Raw genomic sequence first — 26,368 nt, 5'->3', positions numbered from 1 at the left:
ATATAGTAAGCAATAGGAAAAAAAAACTATTTTTTGATCTTGGAAACAACTCTGTGTGTGTGTGTGTGTGTGCGCTCATGTATATATATACTTATAGCAATGGCCTGGATAAAATGACTAGCCACATTCGCATATCTGGTTGACATGACACAAGAGTCAAGGCTCCATTTTTCAGTGATACATATCCCTCTGGCTTGCCTTGTGATCATTTCCCCGTCCTACTGAGTCCATCTGCCACCTCTATTTTTCTTTGTCTTCCTTCCTTCCTTCTTTCCTTCCTTCCTTACTCTCCCTTTCTCTCTGTCTCTGGATGAGAAGGTAGGTAGATAAGTGGGTAGGTAGATTGTTAGATAGATAGCTGGATAGACAGACAGAGGATATCCATGAATATGGGAATGGAGCAGAGGGGAGATTTCTCCTTTCTGCTCAAACATGAACACATGAAAAGCGATCTATTTCACTGAAGCTCTTCTAAAAGCAGAGAGATTCTCTAGCTTACAGCTAACAATGCATTTTTTGGGGAGAAGGGAATGGGGTCTTCAGAATTCAGTTAGGGAAGAACAAACACAGACTAGGAAGAAGAGAAGAAATATGGCTACAATCTGAAATTCTTGACTTCTTTCTGCTTTGAACAAACTTTCCTGCTTAGAAGGTAACTACACTAGCCCTGCATGGATGCCACAGGCTTTCATAAGTGATTGCTTTAAGTTTTGATAGAAATCTGGATTACATTTATGTAACCATAGTATTGTTATTTTAGGGTGATATCTCATAACATGAGACTCATACAAGCTCCTACAATTTCACCTTAAATGTTTGCTCCATGGAATGGAGCAAATGTTTGCTCCTTCTGTTCCTGGTAGGATGACAACATTGCCTAAAACAATGAATTGTTTGCCAATAATTTTTTCCCACTCCCTCTCTACCTTTAAAAAACTTTCCTTCTCAGGGCTCCTGGGTGGCTCACTCAGCTAAGTGACAGACTCTTGATTTCAGCACAGGTCATTATTTCATAGTTTCATGAGTTTGAGCCCTGTGTCGGGTTCTGTGCTTACAGAATGGACCCTGCTTGGGATTCTCTCTCACCCTCTCTCTCTGCCCCCTCCCTCACTTGTGCTGTCTCTGTCTCTCAAAAAAGAAAGAAAGAAAGAAAGAAAGAAAGAAAGAAAGAAAGAAAGAAAGAACTTAAAAAAAAATAAAAAAGAAAAACCCTTTCTTTCCCTGTAGCTCTTTGCAGATCCCCTTTACATGCTAGATGGGATGATCCATGAATTGATTAATAAAGCCAATTAGATCTTTAAAAGTTACTTGATTGAATTTTTGTTATTTAACAGCGTATATAAATTTAATACAGTAGATAGCTTGAAATCCTTTTCAGAGAATTGAATACCCCAAATCAATTTATTAGCCCAAGTCTATTCTTTCATTCATTTATGTATCCACTCATACATTCATTCATTTACACATTCCTTCTATAAACACATGTTGATTGCCTGTTATTTTCATTAGTTACTATACATGCAATAAATAGGCCACCTTTTTCATTAAGAAGCTGACAGTTTGCGATGTAGTCAGAGATGCAAGTAAATAATTATATATCATATATTGTGTTAGAATAGAAATACAACTGAAGACTGTAGGAGTGTGAACTGGAAGAAATAGTATTATACCAGTTCACATTATGAACACTGGGTATCTACATTTGGGGATAAGATATAGAGAGCTCATCAAAGCAGCAATACCAAGCCAATATTTATTGAAAAAAATGATCATATAATCACACATTTTCCTAGTCCATAAGCTGCCTCCTACTTGTAGGCAAACAGTTAATTTAAATTAATGTTGATCTTTCTTTAAGGATAAATGATTTGTGGGAGTATACATGTGTACATATGGGAGTATATGATGCTGTATACCACTGGCAACTATCTATATCAGGAGGAAAATATCACTGGTGTTAGTTACATGAACATAGTTTCAAAACATGTATTTAAATTTAAAATGTTCTTATGAAATGGATTTTCTTTCACGTGTGTGTGTGTGTGTGTGTGTGTGTGTGTGTGTGTGTGTGTGTCTATCAGTAATATGAAGAACTTGGGCTGTCCTAAGACACCTTCAAACATGAATATTGTCTGGTTGGAGATATGCCCTCTATTTTTCACACATTCTTCGGGAGTTGCAGCATGGAATGAGCCCTTCTGTTCCAACCTACTGAAAGTTAAATCTAGATATCTGGGTGGTGCTAGGAGGTCATGGATCATTTCCAGAACCCAGATCTTCAGCCTTAAGCAAGACCTCAAAAAAATTTTTTTTCTACTCAATAATTATGCTAAGAAACATGCTGCTTCATTAGAGTGCAAAGCAATCAGTATGAAACAAACAAAAAGTTTAAAAATGATTCTAGGTATTTAAAATAAACCCTTATATATAATCACCATTCTATCTTTTAGCCTCTGTGTAATAACACAGTGAACATGATAAAAACTCCAGAAGCACATACATGGGAGAAACTATTTTTCTATGATTATTTTTCACAATGTTTTCTAAGATTACTTTTCCCAATATTATACATCCATTTAGGGAGCACATAACTGGGTTACACTATTGCAAATATTCATAGGAAGAAAGAGTTTCAAGATTCAGATTTTTTAAATAATTGTTAATTATCATACCAAGCATGTAATTAGGTCCTGCCATTATGCTAAGTGTTGGATATAAAGAGACTGAGGGAGCTCTCAGATCATTTGGGGATGCTGATAATAAAACACACAATGAAAATATGGGATCCTGGGAAATTTTTGAGAGTTTTTAAGCAATAAAAATGTTCAGATTTGAGTATTAGAAAGAACTCTGGCATGCAGCTACGTAGGTAAAATAATATTAACATAAGATGAAAAGGAAAAACTAAAGCGTAGGAAGATAACACTGGCCCATAAAAGAAAACCACAGAGAAGCTGGAGGCAGCTTAACAGGTGGACAACTCAGTCAGGGTTCCCTGGCCTGAGGCAACAGTAGAGATAATGCCAGGCTATCAAGGCCTGAATTCCCCGCTGGAGTGCCTGCTGACTCGAACTGGGGCAGAGTGTGATGCAGCCACTTGGGTCTCCTTTCTGTACACTCAGTATGAGGAGGAAGAGAGAGAATGCAAGACAGGGAGACCATCAAAGAACCCCAGTGAATGTAAGTTATTGATCAGAATCCTGAATTTACCCGATATACAACACTGTTTCTCTTTCCTTGCTATGCACATCCTCACCACATCCTTCTTCAAGCCACGGCTAGGGTTCATGTTCGTCCAGACAGCTAAACTCACAAAGCTAACAGCTATAGCTATCATCTCTCAAAGAAGGAAGAAATAAGTTGAAATAGAGTGTTATTTCATGAACACAAAGAGAAGTAAAGAAGGCAGGACAAATACTCAGTAGCTACACCACCAGATTTTCCAGAGAAGCAGAAATCTATTCTTTCCCTTTAAGAATAGAAACATGAATGTGGTATCTATTCCGGGGCGCCCTGCCACAGGGTTACTTTGGGCTGCTTTGGACACCCCACCCGAGGCCTTGTGCACACTCCTCCATCTTTGGATTCTGATAGCTGCCTCCTCCCTGACAACTTCTGGCCCACAGTGGGAGCAGTCCGAAGGAAATGGACTCTCTTTTTTTCCCTACCCTAAGCTCATCCATCTGTAAAATTCTCATTCTTTTACTAAATTCTCAAATGACTCAAAAGCTTGTGCCAGATACCTAATGGACGTATGGGAGCATATGACTCCAGGACCCTCGTGTAAGCTTTACTAAGCGTAATTCCATTCTCCTCTGCTTACATATCGGGTTTGTGAGGGGTTCAAACCTAGGTTTAATAAGTGAGTAGTATGTAGTATGTTATAGAGCAGGCCTCAGTTAGCAGTCACATATAAATCCTAATATTTCCTTTAATGTATATACATGTGAGTAAACTACATAGTAATCTACTTGAGTCCAGGTACTAAATTTTACTCATAGTTAGCACAATGGAGCTCAGATATTTGTTCTGTGAATGTATCAAAGAATGGATCAAACAGGAGCGCCTGGGTGACTCAGTACAATGAGCGTCAGACTTGGGCTCAGGTCATGATCTCCCAGTCCGTGGGTTCGAGCCCCGAGTTGGGCTCTGAGCTGTCAGCACGGAGCCTGGAGCCTGCTTTAGATTGTGTCTCCCTCTTTCTCTGCCCCTCCCCCACTCATTCTCTCTCGCACGCTCTCTCTCTCTCTCTCTCTCAAAAATAAATAAATATTAAAAAAAAAAAGAATGGATGAAACAATTGATAGATTTCCTAAAAGTTAGTTTGTCCAAGGCAAATGATTTTCTAAAGGGCAAAAGTGCCCTGTTTCTCAAGGATAAAAGAATGCAAAAAAAGAATTTACTGATTATCCATTTCCACTAAAATTTTAAGTTTGCATCCTATGGGTGTTGTTCCACTTAAATAAAATTTCTGTATCTCAATGTCTAGGGGAAACCACTAGTTGTTTTTTTTTTTTTGTTTGTTTGTTTCCTTTCCCTTTGCCCTACCTTATTTGTTAAACCAAGACCACACTTCTGGGAGAGAACAATCAACCTATTTTGGAATCAGAATTTGCATTGACTGTAATGAATATTCTGATCAAGCCCCAAATTGAGGTCTGAACGAGGGCACCATACTGAGGCTTCTCTATTTCACTGCTCAATTGCATTGTTATAGATGCCCTTTACATAACATAAAACATCAAGTCTGGTTAAGGAGCACTTTAATCAGAACAATATTTCATTAAAAAGGAAAAAAAGATAATTACCTGGGAGAGAAAATACCATGATCAGGAAGGTGGTTTTCCCATGGCGAGGCTTATCCATGCACTTTGCATGTGCAGTATAATTTCCCCAATTATGGGAAACTCAACTGTAGGATACATAATAGTGGGAGACTGTTGGTACTTTCCCCTGATAGTTTTGGTTCACAAATGTCACAGTCTATAATTTGCTGCCAGGTATTTGTAAGTTAGGTTTGGCCCTGTTTTTGCATGTAGACATTTTCAGTGCAGTAACTTTGCATTGTTACTATGCTGTGCTAATTATGACAACATTTTCTCTCCTTCCAAGATTCTTTTGTTTTGTTTTTTATTTTTGTTTATTTTTGAGAGAGACAGAGCACAACCGGGAGAAGGGCAGAGAGAGACATAGAATCTGAGGCAGGCTTCAGGATCTGAGCTGTCAGCACAGAGTCCCATGTGGGGCTCACCCACGAACTGTGAGATCGTGACCTGGACCAAAATTGGATGCTTAACCAACTGAGCCACCCAGGTGCCCCTTTCCTTCCAAGATTGTAGTCATTCTGTGTGATTTATACTTATGTTTATGTCTACCTCTTGTGTTTGATTTTTGTCTTGGCAGGATTTATCCTTTTCTCCAGTGTTTAAAATCTTTTAAAAGGCTTCCTTCCTGCTTTGTGAGGTGGCAAAATCACCTCCAAAAATCTGGCCCTGCATTTTAAACTGCACTCAACACTGTTCTCAACACTATTCTCAACACTATTCCTACCTTTGCCACTTTACTGCTGAATTTTTTTCAAGTTTTCATCTTGCTTAGTGTGGTCCTTGACCAGCAACTTCAGCATCACCTAGCACTGTGGGAGTGTGCTAAGAATGCAGCATCCGAAATCTTGCCATTTGCAACCACATGGATGGAACTGGAGGGTATTATGCTAAATGAAATAAGTCCATCAGGGAAAAACAGATATCACAAGATTTCAGTCATATGTCAAATTTGAGAAACTTAACAGAAGACCATAGGGTAAGGGAAGGAAAAATAAGTTACAGAGAGGGAGACAAACCATAAAGAGACTCTTAAATACAAAGAACAAAGTGAGGGTTGACCAGAGCATGGTGTTGGGGGTGGTGGGAGAAGTGGGTGATGAGCATTGGGGAGGGCATTTGTTGAGATGAGCATTGAGTATTGTATGTAAGTGATGAATCATGGGTATCCACTCCTGAAGCCAAGATTATACTGTATGTTAGCTAACTTGGCAATAAATCAAAAAAAAAAAAAAAATACAGCATGTTAGGCCTCACCTTTGCAAAATCTACCTAAATCAGAATCAGCAGTTTAACAACATCCCCAATTGATCTTATTTGCAATCAAGATTGAGGGGAAGTAATAGGAAAAAAAACCAACAAACCACTAATACAAAAATATCTTCCCAATGTAATGATTGCAGTAAATTTTTTTGTGTCTATGGACAAAACTCTTCTTAATTATCTTTTTAAGTTTATTTATTTATTTTGGGGGGTGGAGAGGCAGAGTAAGAGAAAGACAGAGAATCCCAGGCAGACTCCACACTGTTAGCACATAGCCTGAAGTGAGGCTTGAACCCACGAACTGTCATGGCCTGAACCAAAACCAGGAGTCAGACACTTAACAAACTAAGCCACCCAGGCACCCCGTCCTAATTACTTTTTCAAAATAACTCTGTCCTTAATTTCTTTTCACTCTTCTATCCTTATTAAATCATGTTTAAATAATTTTTACTAAAATTTATATTCTACATTTCCTAGACTGTTAGCTCCTTGAGGGGGTTGACAAAGGACTTTATAACTCACAAAGCACCATGCAGAGAGTTAACTATAAAAAAAATCCTGAAGTGAGATAAATTGCCGGTTGCCCTTAGGAGTCTGAAGAAATTGCAGAAAACCTATTGCATTTAAATAACTGTCTGCCTGTAATCCACCTCAGTAATAGAATGGAGATTTTCAGGGAGAGGCAGAGGGAAAAGGAGCCTGTTTTTGATAAGAGGAGATGATTCTCATAGGGTAGAAATCTATCATGAGCACTTTTCTGCTCCCTGCTTTGGTTTCTGCTAAAAGAAATTGGTAGCAGGAAACTCAGACACAGGAAATTGAAGAAGCAATGCTATAATAATCACTTTGATTGGGGATGACAGAGGCACAAAAATAGCAGGACTGTGAACAGTAAATGAAGCTAGGGAGACAGGAATAGATGCCACAGCACTGGAGCAAAGCGTAAGTATCCCAGGATGACTTATTAAAGAACATATGTATCAAAGCTGGATTGGGACAAGTTGGTTATAATGTTAGAATCATAAGGGTATTAAGTCATAATATTTTGAGGTTTTTAAAAAATCATTTTATGATTAGTTAACCCATATTTATTGTTAGAGGTGTCAGGAATAATTTTCGTTTCAATTAAAGAAAAAGTTTTGTGCACTGTTTTTGTCTAACATCTGATTAAGAAAAGTAGGTGGTTCAGGGGCACTAGGGTGGCTCGGTTGGTTAAACATCTGACTCTTAGTTTCCTCTCAGGTCATGATCTCATGGTTCATGGGATTGAGTCTCACGTCTGGCTTTGTGCTGACAGCATGGAGCCTGCTTGGGATTTTCTTTCCCTCTCCCTGCCCCTTCCCTCCCTGTGCTCTCTATCTCCCAAAATAAATAGATAAACATAAAAAAAAAAAAAAGGAAAAGGAAAAGGAAAAGCAGGTGATTTAAACCTGTGAGTTTAGTTTGTGCATTTTTTAATGTTTGTTTGTTTGTTCATTTGTTTATTTATATTTAGATAGATAAAGAGTGAGAGAAAGAAACAGAGGGGCAGGTACAGAGAGAGAGGGAGAGATACAATCCCAAGCAGGCTCCATGCTGTCAGTGCAGAGCCTGATGTGGGGCTCAATCTCACTAACCCAAACTCACTAACCCATGAGATCATGACCTGAGTTGAAATCAAGAGTTGGATGCTTAATTGACTCAGCACCCAGGTGCCTGGGTTTGTGCATTTTATTTTTTTTTATTTTTTTTTTTTTAAGATTTTAGAATTTTCAACGTTTATTTATTTTTGGGACAGAGAGAGACAGAGCATGAACGGGGGAGGGGCAGAGAGAGAGGGAGACACAGAATGTGAAGGAGGCTCCAGGCTCTGAGCTGTCAGCACAGAACCTGATGCAGGCTCAAACTCACGAACCCTGAGATCATGACCTGAGCCGAAGTCAGATCCTTAATCGACTGAGCCATCCAGGCACTCCTAAATCTTTTTATATATTAAATGGCAATAATTTTCTTCACAGTTTTCCCTCCTCAGCTTGAACCACTAAAGTGATAACAGTAATTTCGTATTTATAAAGGTATCTACTAAGCCAATTGAAATAATTCATTATATATAACTAAAAATATATTCTGTAATATATGTATAAATATATTCTTATAATATTTGAAGAATACAAGTAAGATGCATTTGTTATATACTTAGCATATTTTATTTGAAAAGAAAAGAAAAAAAAACTCCAGAGATTCACAGTGATTAAAAACGAGTACACAAATTTTCAGACATAGTAGGTGGGACTAGTTCAAAAATATCTTGCAATTTCCTCTCGAACTATCTTAGATAATATATTGCTCTTTTGTACACAGGAAATGTAAGGATTCCCTGTTCCAAATGATGATTAAAGAAACCTTGAACTAAAAAGGATAAGCAATTTTAGTTGCAAAAAATTAATGATGCAAAACATGACTGCTAGTGGTATAGGGTTTGAATTTGCTAACCAATATTTTAAAGGGATTTTATGGTTTTTTGCTATTGTGATCTGTGGAGTACTTTTCCTTCCTTTACTTGACTTCATTAGTCTTCCAATATATAATTAGTGTCTTTTCTTTCACTGGGCTCCTGAGCGGCTGCAAAGTGTAGGGTTTCTAATGCAAATGCCATGGAGGCTCTTGGAAGGCATGTGAGGCCTCCAGTCAAGGAACAGGGCTGGAACACAGGCTTGCCTCACATGGGTCCCAAGACCACGAATCACTCATTTGGAACTAAAAAGATACTGTTATTTTCTTTGGAAAACCAGACTCATCTTACAATTCTAAGCAGCACAAAACTACTTGGAAAGCATTCTTTCCTAGTCAATCCCATGCATTTTCACTCGGAAATTAACTTCTAAGGAAACAGTTTAGATATATTAACTGTGATTGGGTCCACAAAGATTCATCTCCAGGAACAATAGTCAGCATCTGCTCTGGAAAAACCCTTATCAGAGAATGGATCTTGAGGCCAGTAACATTTTCCAGCAACAACAACAAAAATGGGAAGGACCCAAAGATGGTGGCTTTTTTATCAATATTATTATTAATATTATTATTATTAATATCAAAATTATTTATTTTGTTCTTCCAAATAAAAACCTTTGGAAAACTACCATCTTTTTCCTCTACCAATTATTTTTTAAGGAAAGGACAATATTAACTTACAAATTTAGTGAGAAAATAATTTTTTTAATGTTTATTTTTGAGAGAGAGAAAGAGAGAGAGAGAGGTAGGTAGTGAGCAGGGGAGGGGCAGAGAGAGAGGGAGACACAGATCTGAAGCAGGCTCCAGGCTCTGAGCTGTCAGCACAGAGCCTGACGTGGGGCTTGAACTCACACACCGTGAGATCATGGCCTGAGCCAAAGTCGCTTAACCAACTAAGGCACCCAGGTGCCCCAAGTGAGAAAATAATCTTAACTATTCCTATTAACATGGATTTAGCTTATGAAAACTTACTTCATTTTTTTTTTTTTATGTTTATGTCGAATTATCTTACCTCTGTCAGGTAAAATTGCTATCTTAAATCTAACATGTGTCAGGAAGTGAAGACTAGCACGCAAGGGGTTTTCTAAGATTGCAGAGAGCCTCGTGTTTCTGTTGCAAGGTCCTGAAACCATCAATACAACTGAAAAATCAAGCGATTAAACAAACTTCAGTGAAAGAGTACCTGTATATTCAGTACAGATTTAACTATTTTTGTAATATTTGAGGAATACAGTCAAAATGCATTTGTTATATATTTGGTGTGTGTGTGTGTGTGTGTGTGTGTGTGTGTGTGTATTTAGTGTATATATATATATATATATATATATATATATATATATATATTTAATATATTATATTTGGGAAGAAAAGCTAAAAACATAGAAGACATACAACGATTAAAGAATGAATACATGAGGAGCGCCTGGGTAGCTGCTGATTAAGTGTCTGACTCTTGATTTTAGCTCAGGTCATAATCTTGTGGTCCTGGGATGGAGCCCCACTGAGGCTCTGCACAGACAAGGTGAAGCCTACTGGGATACTCTGTCTCCCTCTCTGTCTGCTCCTCCTCTTCTTGTGCTTGTGTGCCTGCTCTCTCTCTCTCTCTCAAAATAAATAAATAAACATTAAAAAAATAAAGAGTGAATATACAAGCAAACATGAGAAGCAGTACATGTTGGGGAGGATGTGGAGAAACGGGAACCCTCTTGCACTGTTGGTGGGAATGCAAAGTGGTGCAGCCACTCTGGAAAACAGTGTGGAGTTTCCTCAAAAATTTTAAAAGAGAACTAACCTACAATCCAGGAATGATACCTCTGGGTATTTACCCAAAAAAATAGAGAAAGACTAATTCAAAGGGATACATGCATTTCTATTTTTATTGCAGCATTATTTACAATAGCCAAACTATGAAAGCATCCCTAGCGTCCATTGAGATAAATGGATAAAGAAAATGTACAATATATATTTATTATATTATATTATATTATATTATATTATATTATATTACATTATATTATATTATGTTTATATATATATATATACATATGTACATATATGTATATATATACATACGTATATGTACATATGTATATATGTGTGTGTGTGTGTGTGTGTGTATATATATATATATATATATATATATATATATACACATATATATAAAGAATGAAATCTTGCCATTTGTACCAACATGGAGAGCTAGAGAGTATAATGCTAAGTGAAATAATTTAGTCAGTAAAAGACAAATACTATATGTGATCTCACTTATATGTGGAATTTAAGAAACAAGACAAATGAGCAAAAGAAAAAAGAGAGAGAGAGAAGAGAGGCAGAGAGAGAGAGAGACAAACTAAGAAACAGACTCTTAAGTATACAGAACAAACTGATGGTTACCAGAGGAGAACTGGCTGGGGGGATGGGTCAAATAAGGCATAGGGATTAAAGAGCACACTTATCATGATGAGATAAAATAAAATGATTTAAAAAAAGAAAAAAATTAAAATAATAACAATAAAATATTACTGGCAAAATAAAGAACAAAAGACACTTTTACTCAGGAAATTCCAAGGAATTTAGGAACTCTGTGTCGGGAACTCTGTGTAGGGTCAAAGACCAAATACTGGAACAAAAGAGTTTTTATCACTGAGGTATCCACAAGGGTTTGGGAGCTCTGTGCCCACAAAAGGAGCAGAGACTAACAGACGTATTTTCTATTACCTCACTGCGGCATGTCCCAGGAAGTAGAGTTTGCACACGCACACTAAGAAGAATAAATATGTAGGCAATGTTGGGCAGATCCAGGCGGTAGGTGGGAAAAGTCCTGCCCTCATGACAGACCAAAACAAAAGGCAAGCGCCCTGTGGTTTGGTGACGGAGATAATGGAACAGGAGCAATGGATTTATTACGGGAGCCTAAAATCTAGGGAGGTACTTAATTCAGGATGATATTATGCTCCCAGGTAAGTCCCGAAGGAAGAAGTGGTGTAGGCTCCCCCAAGATGTGAAGTAGAATGAATTTCAGCAAGAAAAGACCTCAATAAATGCCTGAAGCCAAGGAAGAGCAACGTATATTTGAGGAAAGTAGATGTGGTGTTTCCTGGTGTCTCGTAAGAATTAAAACGCTTATAACTGGAAGGCCTTTAAGAGAATTTGGCAGATTCAAACTTTGGGTGGTCTACTCAAGTCAATGCCAGGTCAGGCCAGCACCTACAAACTTGATTGCCTGTCAGGTTTTCCTTTCCTTATTTAGGGGGAGGGGGTGTATGTTTTATCCTCCTCACAACGCTGTGAGAAATCTAATTAAAAGTAGTTGATTTTTTAACTATGATATTAAGAAAAAAACTAGCAAGCCCTTAAAGGTTATAGAAACAGCATGTAGGAAGCTATGACTACTTTTCCTTTATAGACACCCTCATGAACCATACCCTTATCAGTAAACTGTGCTCAGTTCTGGATCTAGCCTCCCCCAAAATTACAGAAAACATAAATAGATAACAAATAAGTATTTAAGAACTAGAGGCATATGGTTTTTTGAGGAAAGACCTTAGGAAACAAAATAGTTTACTAGTATTTCTTCCTCTCACATGTCTCAAAGCTTTCTTCTCGGTTGACAACAATAGGAGCAGAATAAGATCACTGAGATGTTTGGCCCCAGCAAGAGGGAGGATCAGCATTCTCCTTGGATCACCTATCTAATGACATTCTGTATATATGACAGCACATCTTAACTTCCTTGGTCCCTTCAGTTGTCTCTATAGATTGCGGGATGCCCTTTCATGGGGAGACGGCACGTGACTAAAGGTCAACACGGAGTTATTTACTACGTGGGAATGATCTAGAAGGAATAAAAATGGCATTGACATAAATGCCACAAGGGATAATTCTATAAAAGGATTAGATCAGCGAACTCCATCAGTAACAGGAAAGATAACAGGCAACTGCAAAGTTAGGTACTCTGGTTACCTTAAATAGTATTTGCTTGGCTATGAATACTCTGAAAAAAAATGTTGCTCTAAAAATAATGAAACATCCTCCTCATTTGTAAATGTTTTGCCAGCTTTAAAATGTAAATGTAAAAGAAATAAGCTAAATGATTTCAAAGACAGCTCTAAAATGTTTGATAGTCCTTTAAAGAACATTGGAATATATCATACCTATTACACTGATTTTTTTTTTTTTACACCACAGATCTCTGTGGGTAAGTAGATTTGTTATGAGTTTGTGAATATGTGTGCCTACCTATTGACTGTCTATCTATATAGAAGATTCTATTATAATTATGGATTGATGTTACAAAAAACTTCCCTTTTACATTTAATGTAAAATAGAGATTCTCATGTGTCTCCCTCTTTTCCTTTTTATTGATTCATTTTATGGTTAAATCCTCCAAAGGACAATAAATGACAACCAAATTGATTTTTAGTTTCAAATCTGTTAAATAAAACATCTGGCACCATGTGCAACTGCCAGTGTTTTGGGAAATTTCTGCTGTTTTAGAGGTCATTGCAGGTACCAGGTAACATATTAAACCAAGCTTGTGGAAAAATGTTAAGTGCATTATATATTTTTCCCAGGATTTCTTTTCTGAGTCCAGCTTGCTTCCTGTCTTGTTTTGTTTACCCTCTTCTCCCACACCCCCAATAGCTGTGCTTCAATCAAAACACTCAAGCTCTGGCCCTGAGTTTCTTCCCTGGCTAATTATGGTGACTTAGCAAAAAATGACAACAAAAGAAAGTAACTAAAATATGGAAGAAAAAAAATAATTGCTGCTTTGTGATGTATCTTACACCTAATTACATGAGACTATTAAAACTTGGTAACAGGATTCACGCCATCAACATCTGCAGTCACATTGTCTTTGTAACAGAATAGAATGTCACATAACTGAGGTTCGTGGTAATGACCCTGAGACATCAGGAAATCATTAAATTATCTTCTGTCTTCTCTGTTGAAAAAGCAGGAAATCATAGAGTGCAAGTTATACTTTTTTTTTTTTAGGCCACTATTTTAGTACTTGATTCTGTGTCATGAGATGTAAATATTTTCTACTGTTATGGATTTTTAAGCTCACACTGTGTTATTTAGCCATTGTACTTGCAAGTTCTTGGAAGTATATTTGGTAAAACTTTCTGGTTATTAGTATTATGAAGGATATTTGCACATTCTATGTAATTTATATCATTAAAATTGTGGAATTTCTAACATATCATGGTTTTCTTCTTTTAAGGTGATTCGTTTTGAAAGAAAGATAGAGCAGGGGAAGGGCAGAGAGAGAGGGAGACAGAGAATTCCAAGCAGGCTCAGTGCTGTCAGTGAGAAGCCTTATGAGGGGTGCAATCTCACCAATCGTGAGTTCATGACCGGAGCCAAAATCAAGAGTCAGTCGCTTAACCGGGGTCACCCAGGAGCCCCACATATCAGAGTTTTTAACGATGTGAATACCCCTAGTTATTAACTTGCAAAGGTTCCCTTTGCAGATAATAGTAGATAGCCGCATTTGCTCCTGTGTTCAGCAGGCATTCATTGAGCCCCTTTTATGTTCTAGGAACTAAAAATAATAGGTTTTAAAGACAAATAAGTCAGACACTGGCCTATATCAACAATTCTCAAATCCCTGGAATGATGGTAGGGGAAGGTGCTAGCAAGGAGATACACATTTAAAATAAAATATGAAAAGAGCTCAGGAAAACCCTTAAGTTGTATGTGACAATTGTAAACTAAGTTGCAATGCTACTTAAAAAATGTTTGCTGATGAATTAAACCTGACTGAAACAATCAGTCTTAAATAACCTTCAGAATAGTAAACACTTCCATAGTTCTCAATTAAATATCCTTTTCCTCTATTGTGGATTTGTCCTACTCCCTTGTTCAGAGTTACCAAGAATATTGAAATCTGGCACATCTGGGTAGCTCAGCCAGTTAAGTGTCCCACTCTTGATCTCTGCTCAGGTCACGATCTCCTATTTTGTGGGATAGAGCCCAATGTCAGGCTCTGAGCTGACAGCATGGGACCTGCTTGGGATTCTGTCTCCCTCCCTCTCTCTCTCTTCACATCCCCTGCTCACAAGTGCTCACGCATTCTCTCTCTCTTAAAATAAATAAATACACTTAAAAAAAGAAGAATATTGAAATCTAGTATATAACTCTAAAGTTAAAATACTGTATGTCCTTTTCTAGTATTTCGTATATGATTGACAATAACATTATAACAAGGTATTTAAATATTTTGTTATATAAATTTATGGCAGAAATGGCAACAATAAAGTGTTCAAGAAAGTACTTTAATGCATTTTATTTGTTAATTTATTTTGTCAATACTAAATATATTCCATATTAACAAACGAGAATCATTAGGGCACGTCATCCATCACACAATTTCCCACTTACGGAAAAGCAAATACGCTACTCAGAAATCATTTAATGCTTTAAGAATTGGCATTAATTTAGATGGTGTTTTCATATACAACTTTTTCTGGTTCCATCTATTTAGTTTAAATATATTTTTTAGAATATTCATTACTGAAAGGATATTTGATAACATATCCTTTGGAGACATTGTTATGTGGAGTAACACTTCTAAAACTACTTTACATATACATAAACTTTAAAAACACACTGAAAGTTAATCATAGGTCAAGTAACTTTCCATTTAATTGCTAATTAAAACTTGGAATGGAAACTAAAAAGCTTCATTTCGTGCTGCTTTCCAATAATTGCCATTAATATGATTATATTCTTGTTTAAAGCTTATCTAAATTAGCTCATTAGCCAGCATGGTTACTTATACACCTCAAAGAATGAAAAAAAATCAATTTCATCACATTTTTATACTGATCTCAGGGAACATGGCTGGTGTATTCATTACCATCTGTGTCCATAGCCCTGTACAGTATGGCATATGTGTCAAACCAATTACTATGCAAATCCCAAGATCATCCCAGCATTAATTCCCCAGTGATTCTGAAATCTTCGCTAGTTTAAATAATCACAAAGAAAAATTGTATTCTTGGAATTAGTAATACATATTTTGTCCAAGTTGGGATTCACAGGAAACTAAGGTTCTTTAAAACAGACATATTTTTAAGTAGGACTGTACATTTTAACTTTTTCTAAATTAAGCAATATAAAATATAGAAAATGCGCTAAGTGGTCTACTAAAAACATTAATTTATAGAGGTAGTTACAATAGTAACTAAGGAAACAGTACTGTAAAAATATTATTGTGAGTATTCTCTCAACGAGGACTAGAACTTCCTTGATAGGTAATGTGTAGTTTTATTTTATATTGATAAATATGTTAGAATAACTTGAAGCAAACTTTATACTCTCCCCTTTTTAATACTAAGTAAAGGTAGACTCTCCCATTTGCCCAATTTCATTTCTTTATATCTTAAGTTCTTGTTGATTTTTGACTCATTCCATTCAAATTCCCAGATGTAAACTACGACATGGTTTTTCAGCCTGTTATTTTCTCAATTTCTTTTGTCCTTAAAGCAAAATTATTTTTCCTTTGAGTTCAAAAATATTTTAAGTTGATTTGTGGCATGATCCTGGTAACTCTTATTTTTCTTTAGGTTGTCTATAGCAGGTGCCTTTATTTATAAAGTGCTGCACTAACTAGGTGCTTTGTACATAAGTAAGACAGATCCTTTAGGACTGTAATCACACCATGCAAATAGGCAAGTATTCCAGTATATCAGAGCTTCCATTTTATCTATGAAATTTCTGTCATCAACATACCAAAAGTGCATTTCCAACTGCTGAGATTCATTATTTCAACCATTCAACTTTTAATGAGCACTATTCTAGCTATTTAGAAATCCCTTCATGAAGCTTACAATTTAATGGTGAAACAGGTAAAACCAAACAATAAAGAAATAAGTATGGAAATTCCATGATGGCTTTTTATGGGGTAACAGTAAGTGCCCTGAAGAAAGGTTAAGCAGAAGACAATTTTTATAAGTGAGCGTCTTTTAGATCAAATAATTGGAGGCTTATTCCTTACACACAAATGTCTGATCACATTAAAAGGTGAAAAAATTGAGCTACCTGGGTGGCTCAGTCGGTTAAGCGTCCGACTTCAGCTCAGGTCATGATCTCACACTCCATGAGTTCAAACCACACGTCGGGCTCTGTGCTGATAGCTCAGAGCTTGGAACCTGCTTCAGATTCTGTGTCTCCCTCTCTCTCTGCCCCTCCCCTGCTCATGCTCTGTCTCTCTCTGCCTCAAAATTAATAAAAAACATATAAAAATTTTTTTAAGTGAAAACATTTATAGGCCATTATTTTTTCTTTGCCTTTGTGAATTTGTTATTAATAAAAATCAGATTTTTAAAGTCAATTGTATGTTCTTCAGTATTCTTTGTAAATTCTGTAATGTTTCTAATTAAAATATATGTTCAACTTAAATCACAGTTAAGTTGTGTACCGCAACTTTTGGATTAAATTCCAACGTCTTTGCAATGGTGTTTACAATAGTTTCTGTAACTACTGTCATTATATCTAAAATAGCAATCTTGTCATATTCTAAGCCAATACATTGCTATATAGCACTTATAGCTACCTGATATTACATACCTCTTGTTACCCCTTCTGTCAAAATACACACTCTGCTGAGCCAGGAACATAGTCCTATTTATTGCTATTTCCTCACTGCTTAGCACATAGTAGGCAAGTAATAAATATTTGTTGAATAAAAGAATTAAGGAATAAAGGTTCAATGACTTTGAAACCACTATCATTCCTTCTTTCCTCTTCTGCTGTAGTCTTAGGTGCCCATTTTAAATCTCCTTTTGTATCAGTCAGCTCAACCTGTCGTAACAAATTACCACAGAGTGGCTTAAACAACAGAAATTTATTTTCTCACAGTTCTGGAGACTAGCTGTCTGAGATCAGTGTTCCAGCATGGTCGAGTTCTGGCTGTGTCTCCCCCATGGTGGAGAGAGGAACTCTCTAGCATCCCTTTAATTTTAAGGACACTAATCCTTTAAAGGCCCCACCATTATGACTTCATTTAGCCTTAATTTTCTTCCTTCTAGGCCCTATCCCAAATACAGGCACTGGATGTGAGGGCTTCAACATACAAATCTGGAGGGGTGGACACTGACAATTTAGTCCACAGAACACTTTAACATATTATTTAGGCTGAAAATAACCCATATTACTATTGTTAATAATTTAAAGAAGTTTCTCCAAATAGTAATTAGAATCTATTATATTTAAACAAATTTTTTAAAATCAAACACTTATTTTTACGGTATTTTTAAAGCAGTTACTGACAAATATAACCTATTCTTTTATTTTTTTAACGTTTATTTATTTTTGAGACAGGGAGAGACAGAGCATGAACGGGGGAAGGTCAGAGAGAGAGGAAGACACAGAATCTGAAACAGGCTCCAGGCTCTGAGCCGTCAGCACAGAGCCCAACGCGGGGCTCGAACTCACGGACCGCAAGATCATGACCTGAGCCAAAGTCGGACGCTTAACCCACTGAGCCACCCAGGCTCCCCTAACCTATTCTAAATAAATAAATAAATAAATAAATAACTTCATGGTCTGCTATGGAAAAGTGAAATGAGCTACTCTTTTCATCAACAAAAGCTAAAAAAAATGCATATAACTATATATAAATTATATTTTTGTAGGTTTTCACCTCTACAATATTTTTTAAAAATTATGAATAGATAGGGAACATGCATTCTTTATAAATCAAGTTTTCTATAGAATAAAGTATGAGAAAATATTTTTCTCTTAAAATACAATAAAGGGAAATTTTGGCATATTTTATTTTGAAATATATCTAAGTTTAAAACAAAATAGACAACTAATAATACTGAACAAATAATAGCCAACCACAACTATTGAAAGAAGGCAAGGCTAATTAGAAATGTCTGACTCACAGTGGTTTATTTAGTATAATCCAGTATTTAAAAACATCTATTTTCAACAAAATCCATAAATAATAGTATTAAAGTGAAAAAAAGATGCAATGGATTATATTTCCAATGCAATATTACCTGCTCTTTGGTTTGGAGTCTTTTTCCTAACTTAGTACTTTTTTCCCCATACTATTCAAAAAGAATCAAATTGTTAAATTATTAATCATCTACAGTCACAAATGTTATACATATATTCCTTCAAGCTCAGGTAATGGAAACCTGTATTTTTTAGTCAGCATAATTCAACCTTGCGTTACCTCAGAAATGTCACTCCCTTGACACTTCATCATGTCAAAACAGTGGAATGTATGTCATATCTTCTGTGTAGCAAAGGTTCCTACAGGAACAACATGGAGGCATTGTGACATTTTTCTAATTATTGATCATTTCATGTCTATGTAGTTGAAGGGCATTGGTTCAAACTGAACATTCAGGTCACTTTTGGTATTCTATATTGACTGTGCTACTAGAAAAATTTATGCTGTATGTTTTTACACCTCTTGCCTAATAACCTCTGAATTGCTTGATCACCATATCTGCATTTAGTGTCATTATAGACTATATGTATATTGGAAGAGAACAAGACTGTAAATTCTCTGAGCACAGAGACTGTATCTTTGTGTTAAAATTTCTATACCCAAGGCAGATACACAGTAGGTGCTTAGTGAATATTACTGAACAAATATATAAATGAATATAATCCATCCATCCCACTCTTTAAACTTCCCTGCATAGTTCTTTATGTGAGTCTTTTAAGGACTATTCTCTTTCCAGTTTTATTTCAATAAACTTAACACTATCCATATGAATTTTGGGAGAAAAATGGACAGATTCTGTGTCAAAGTTACTATAGTTGGAGAGGATTTGGAAGGAACAATATGAAGCATAATTTTATATATACTATGTATTTATCTATAATATGGGCTAATGAAGCACACCTTATTTATTGACCTGTATCAGGTTAGAATATATGCTTTCAAATAACAGGAATCCAATCCCAACAGGCTGGAATAATAAAAGGATATTGTTGGCATATGTATCTGAATAATTTAAATAAAGAATGATCCTGGGGTGCCTGGGTGTGTCAGTCAGTTGAGTATCCAACTTCAGCTCAGATCATGATCTCACTGCTGGTGAATTTAAGCCCTACATCAGTCTCTAAGCTCAGAGCTTGAAGCTTGCTTTGGATTCTGTCTCCATCTCTCTGCCCCTCCCCTGTTCACACTCCATCTCTCTCTCTTTCTCTCTCTCTCTCTCTCTTTCTCTCTCAAATATAAAATAAAACATAAAAAAAAAATAAAGAATGCTCCTATAGCAATCAACACTTTACCAATGTTTATATTAGTAAACAAAGTCTACCAATTTTGTTTGTTTTGTTTCTAAAAGACTTAAACTAGATTATCCCAAATTTAACATGACTTGCAACAGGTTCAAAGGGCTTCCTTGTTCCCCTTAAGAGAAATTCATGTTTCTTCGGGTGACTCCTGCAAAAGAAAGGAATTTTTCTTACTCAGAAGCTCTCACCTAATACCATAGGGGCTGGATTTGGACATCATGGTCATCGACAAACCATTCACACGTCCATGGGAAATTGCTGATTGCTTTAAGGCCCACACCTAGGGCTGTAAGAAACACAGCAAACTTCAAGCTTGAGATGAACACCGGAATGAAAAACCATAGTGCTGTGGCCAAAGGAAAGAGAAATGAATGCAAGAAGGCCAAAAACAGAACATGTCCAGCAATGTAATTTGAATGATATTCATGTTTCAAATTCACACTGTAAAAACATAGGCTTATCAACCAAACAACCTTTGCTCAAAAGAATTACTGGGCACCTGGGTGGCTCAGTCAGTTAAGCCTCTGACCTTGATTTCTGCTCAGGTCCTGATTTCACAATTTGTAGGATCGAGCCTTGCTCCAGGCTCTGCAATGACAGCGTGGAGCCTGCTTGAGATTCTCTCTCTCTCTCTCTCTCTCTCTCTCTCTCTCTCTCTCCCTCTCTCCATCTCTATCTCTCTATCTCTCTATCTCTGTCTCTATCTTTCAATAACTAACCTTAAAAAAAAAGAAAAGACTTAAAAGAAGAATTACCAATTTCACAGTGCAAAACCTCTTTTTTACCCTCATTTTTTACACCTGAAAGTGAGGATAATAGGACATAGAACAAAGTTTTATTATAAATTTTAACTTAGATAATAAATGCAAACTGCTCAGTAAATTGCCTGACAGAAAGCAAATGCATAACAGAAGTTCACCATTATAACAACAACAACAATAATTGTTATAGTCCTCACATGTATATCATTTTCTACAATAGGCACTTATTACCTTAATGCCCATCTCTAGAGTATTATTGCCAGGATTGAATACAGTAATAATCTACATGTTTATTTCCATTATAACCCTTGTTTTATTGGATTGTAATCATTTACTTAGTTGATGTTAGATAGTTTACTAAAGTTCTTTGAAGACAATGTCTCTACCGTATTTACCTGTATAGTCCCAGTGGCAACTACAATGTTTGTTATATAGTAGATCCTACTTAAATCTGTATTGAAAACAAAAATTAAAAAAAGAAAAGACAGAGGGAGGGAGGGGGGTGTTGAAAGGGAAAAACAGTTAAAGGACATGAGGATAAAGATGACTACCTCGGGCAGCAGAATGAAAGGTTGTGAGAGGTGTCTGTGCATTTTCTGTGCTGTCACATGATTATAGGTCTTCTTTGCACACTAGGAAGACACACTTGTAAGGGACTAATGGCAGAAGTTGCACATATGGAATTATGTCTCAACGTGAAAACAAACTAAATAAAACAGCAGCCACCAAAAGCAAAGCAACAGAGTGAGAAGTATCCGAAAGTAGAATGGGCAGCTCATTACCACACACATAGAGACATGGGAACTACTGGGAGAAACGTCTATAAACGAGTTTGTTTCAGGGGAGCCTGAGTGGCTGAGTCTGTTAAGCATCTGACTCTTGATTTCAGCTCAGGTTCATGAGTTTGAGCCCTAAATGGGGCTCAGAGCCTGCTTGGGATTCTTTCTCTCCTTCTCTGTCTGCCCCTCATTCTCTCTCTCTCTCGCTTGCTCTCGCTCTCTCTCTCCCTCTCGCTCTCACTCACACACACACACACACACACACACACACACACACACACAGAATAAATACATTTTAAAAAATAGTTAATAAAAAGGAGGCTGGTTCATTAGAAATGCTTTGTTTTGATGAGGATTAAGGTGCTCTTGAACTCTGAGATTATGTGAGACCTATAATTTGTTATATTTGGAAATTAAATATTAAACACTACCAATCTTTCGGCGCAACAGCCTCTAACATAAGGCACCAGAGCCTGTTTTCTGGTGTTTATACTTGGCCTCTCCACTGCCCATCCTGCCGTCACAGCTCAAGTGGATAAAATTTAAAGCAGGTTTGTGGATGTCAACCCCACATGTTTGAATGTAATAAAACTGTACTTTTAATTTTTATTTAATCCAAATCCTTTGGGGGCAAAAAAAAAAAACACATTTAAATATGTTACTTAAAAACCAAAATTAAATTCACTTTCTTAAGGATATATCATTCCTTTTGGAATTTTTACAAATGCTAGAAATGACTTATCACAAAATAAAATATAAAAATGTTGAATGCTTGCTTTCCCTTTTTAAAAAAATAAAATAACATAAAGGATAGCTAATCCAAGAATTCTGCACCCGCTCTCTGTATTTGAGGAACAAAGACTACATTTCACATTTGCTCTACACGAGGCAATGAATAAAAGATCACAGATAAAAGAAAACCAGTAAATCATCATTTGCATTGTATTGATGTTTACTGAGGTATAAAATCCCCTAGAATTTAGATGTGCTATCACATTGTTATGGAGAAGGTGCTCTCTTCAAATAACATGGGATTCAAAACACACATTTGTGTGTGAGGATTGATTTGAGATGAGCACTCTGACAAAGTCCTGGAAAAAAAAAATCTCCGTGTTCTATTATACCTTGAGAGGTGCTAAATTTCCTACATTTTAAGGCTTTGTTTTTTATTCTTATTTTATTATTTTTAGAATCCACATCTATAGTACATAATGACTGATTTCTAAGAGGATCGCTTAAATAGTAAAATGTCAAAATAAACATATAACACTTCTTGATTTATTAAGAGTATAAAAATATGGATTTAATTCTTTTTTACTTTAATAAATGGCAATTTAAAGAAATAAATTATTCCCCAATAATAGTTTTTCAGACAGTGATGTTAAAACCTCAATAGAACATGATCAAAAATGGAATCAGAGTTAATAAATACAACAGTCATTTAAAATGTACCCACGAACATATTATCAATATATAGGATTAGTATGTTCTGATGCTATTCTCCCAAGCCAATGTAGAAAAGCAGCTTACGATTGCTGTGTGACATTGCTACCTTGGTCTGTTCAACACTTAAATTATAAAGATTTATTGGTGGGAAAAAAGCAAAAGTCAAGATGAAGTTGAGAGTGGCACAGTGGAAATTTCGAAGGCATAGCTGTGAGTCGAATTATTCATTTAAGTTTTAGGAAATTGCCAGGCATGGGAATAATTTATATTCACTAGGAAGCAGGTGAAGCAAGGAATACTGTGCACAGACAAGAACAACAGTAAGAATAGAAGAGTGATTAGGGGTTTCATAGAACCCTAGAATTTTAGATTTGGGAGATGTCACAGAGACATTTTTTGCCTCATTATTGTTATTAAAATGTATAATCCAATAAGAGTAATGTATCTGAAGGGTGCAGCTGTGATGAACTTTTATAAATATATACAAATGAGCAATTGTCACTAGAATCAAGATAAGAACATTACAAACATCTGAGAATCCTTCCTGCTCCCCCATCAGGCACTAGTTTCCCCAGATGTAGCCCTTACTCTGAATTCCATCGCCTTTGATTATTTTACCGTTTTTTAAGTTGCATAATTTTATTTTACTCAACAATATCTTTGATTTTGATCCCTGATGTTTTATGTAGCATAATTCCTTCCTTTCCATTGTTGTATAATACTCCATTTTAGACCAGTATACCATTTATACATTTTTCATTTTATGATATTTTAGTTGTTAGAAGTTTTTCACTATCACATCGAGAGTTGATACAAACACTCTTGTGCGCTGTATTATTAGACGTAAACACCCATCTATCTTTGGTATATAACTGGGAGTTGAAATTGTTAAATCATAGGATAGATATATCTTTAACAAGCAGTTTTTTTTACTAGTTTTTGTCACAATTTTTACTCCCACTGACACTGTGGTTATTTTAGTGGCTTTGATTTTTGTCATTTATTGACCATTTAGATACACTCATAGGTGAAGTGGATGTTCAAGAATTTTCCTAGTGTTTTAAAACTAATTTTCCAGGGGTGCCTGGGTGGCTCAGTTGGTTGCATGTCCAACTTTGGCTCAGCTTATGATCTCATGGTTCACGGGTTCAAACCCCACATCGGGCTCTGTGCTGACAACTCAGAGCCTGGAGCCTGTTTTGGACTCTGTCTCTCCCTCTCTCTCTGCCCATCCCTGCTCATGTTCCGTCTCTCTCTCAAAAATAAATAAACAATGAAAACAGTGAGGGATGCCTGGGTGGCTCAATCAGTCAAGCATCTGACTTCAGCTCAGGTCATGATTTCACAGTTGGTCAGTTTGAGCTCCATGTCGGGCTCTGTGCTGACAGCGTGGAGCCTGAGACCACTTTTGAGCTCTGGGTCTCCCTCCCTCTCTCTGCCCCTCCCACGCTCACAGTCTGTATCTTTCTCTCTCAAAAATAAATAAATGTTAACAAAAAAAAATTAATAAAAATAATGTTTTTTAAAAAGCTAAGCAAAGCAGATTTATACTTTCTGGTACTTATAACTAAATAAAATGAAATGGTATTATTGCAAAAATATTGCTTTGATCTATGACCTTTTCAAATCAACCTTTTCATTAAATTTCTTGAGCTAAAAGTAAATGGCCTATTTGAAGAAAAGAAAACTGATAGATTTGAATAACATGCTTTCTTTGGTGCTTTAAAGGAGTATTATGTAATATGAAACTGAAACCATGAATACTTTCGCAATAAGTGTTGCATATCTAATTTCCTTGGATATGTATTTTTTTAAGTTTATTAATTTATTTTGGGAGAGAAAGAGAGAGAGAGCAAGCGAGCAGGGCAAGGACCGAGAGAGAGGGAGAGAGGGAATCCTAAATAGGGTCTGCACCAGCAGCACAGTCCCCACGTGGGGCTCAATCTCACAAACCTTGAGATCGTGATCTTGGCTGAAACCAAAAGTTGGACACTTAACGGACTGAGCCAGCCAGGTGCCCCACTTGTGCTATAAAGTACAAAGAAAGAATACATTCCCTTAATTTCTGAAGTGTGATTATACAGCAGGTTATAATTGAACATTTTTAAATCTTGCCATTTGTAATATATTATAAAACGAGCATTATTATTCACAAATGATCAGAGTGGTATCTTTTGCAGACATTAAAAAGCGTGGTTGTCATCAAAGTCCTTACACGGAAATTAGAGTAAGATATAATTACTTTTCATCCTGATTACTAGTAAAATATGATGCAATGAAGATGTCTTGATATCTAGAAAATAAAAATAACCCTTAATACCTATTAATATGACTATTATAACCCATGCAAAATAACGAGCGTTGGCAAGGATGTGGAGAAAGCAGAACCTGTGCCTTCCTGGCGAGGATGTATGACGACGGTGTGGCCAATGTGGCACATGGTGTAGTGATTTCTAAAAAATTAAACATAGAATTAACATATGATCCAGCAATTTCACTTCTGGGTCTAACCTCCAAACCCCACCAAATTGAAAGCAGCAATTCAAACAGATATATGTAGACCCATGTTTATAGCAGCATTCTTCACACTACCCAAAAGATGGAAGTTACGCGAATGTTCACGGGCACATTAATAGGTAAAATGTCATCTATACAGGGTCACCTGGGAGGCTCAGCCAGTTAAGTGTCTGACTCTTGATTTTGGCTCAGGTCATGATCTTGTGATCAACGGGATCAAGCCCCGTGTCAGGCTCTGCAATGACAGCATGGAGCCTGCTTGGGATTCCCTTTCCCTCTCTCTCTCTGTCGTTCTCCCACTTATGTACACATGCTCTCCCTCAAAATAAATAAATAAACTTTAACAAAACGAGATCTACACATACAAAGGGAGGAAATTTTGGCACAGGCTACACAAAGAATAAATCTTGAAGACACTATGCTAAGGGAAGTAAGTTAATGACAAAAGAACAAATATTGTGTGAGTCCACCCCTATGACGTTCCTCGAGTAGTCAAATTCATAGAGACAGAAAGTGGAATGGTGGTTGTCAGGAGCTGGAAGACGGGATGCTAGGAGTTAGTGTTTAATAGATAAAAAGTTTTAGTTGGGGAAGATGAAAAGTTCCGTAGACAAATCAGGATGATGGTTGCACAACAATATGAATATGATTAATGTCTCAGAACTGACCACTTATAAATGGTTAAAATGATAAATTTTGTGTTATGTATTTTGCCACAATTTTTATGAAAAGAAAACATAAATTGAACTAAATCCTCAGAAAATGAAATCATCTGCCTCTAATTGTGATTAGTCAAGAAAATATCTTATTATTTTAAAGGACTTTTGTTGTTGTTTTACTAAGATTTCTCCCAATTATTCATATTAAATTCAAATCATTTGTATTGGATGAAGAAAGGTATGCAAGATGCTTTAAATGTTAAATATTCATATAATTTGTATACTAAAAAAATCTTATTATAATGACTATATAATAAAAGCTGTTTAGCAGAGTGTCATTGAGTACTTAGGTATTA

At 36.2% G+C, this 26,368-nt stretch overlaps 1 non-coding gene across 1 annotated transcript; it reads left to right on the top strand.

The window, feature by feature from the left end:
- The first annotated feature begins 4,800 nt into the window (after positions 1-4,800).
- Positions 4,801-4,956, top strand: LOC123576322. The gene has a single exon (XR_006701328.1). It is a non-coding gene; the product is annotated as a U1 spliceosomal RNA (small nuclear RNA).
- The last annotated feature ends 21,412 nt before the right edge of the window (positions 4,957-26,368 follow it).

This window comes from Leopardus geoffroyi, chromosome C2, assembly GCF_018350155.1.
Source record: "Leopardus geoffroyi isolate Oge1 chromosome C2, O.geoffroyi_Oge1_pat1.0, whole genome shotgun sequence".
Taxonomy (NCBI): Eukaryota; Metazoa; Chordata; class Mammalia; order Carnivora; family Felidae; genus Leopardus; species Leopardus geoffroyi.
Note: the sequence above shows the minus strand (reverse complement) of the source record. Positions and strands in the feature narration are given on the sequence as shown.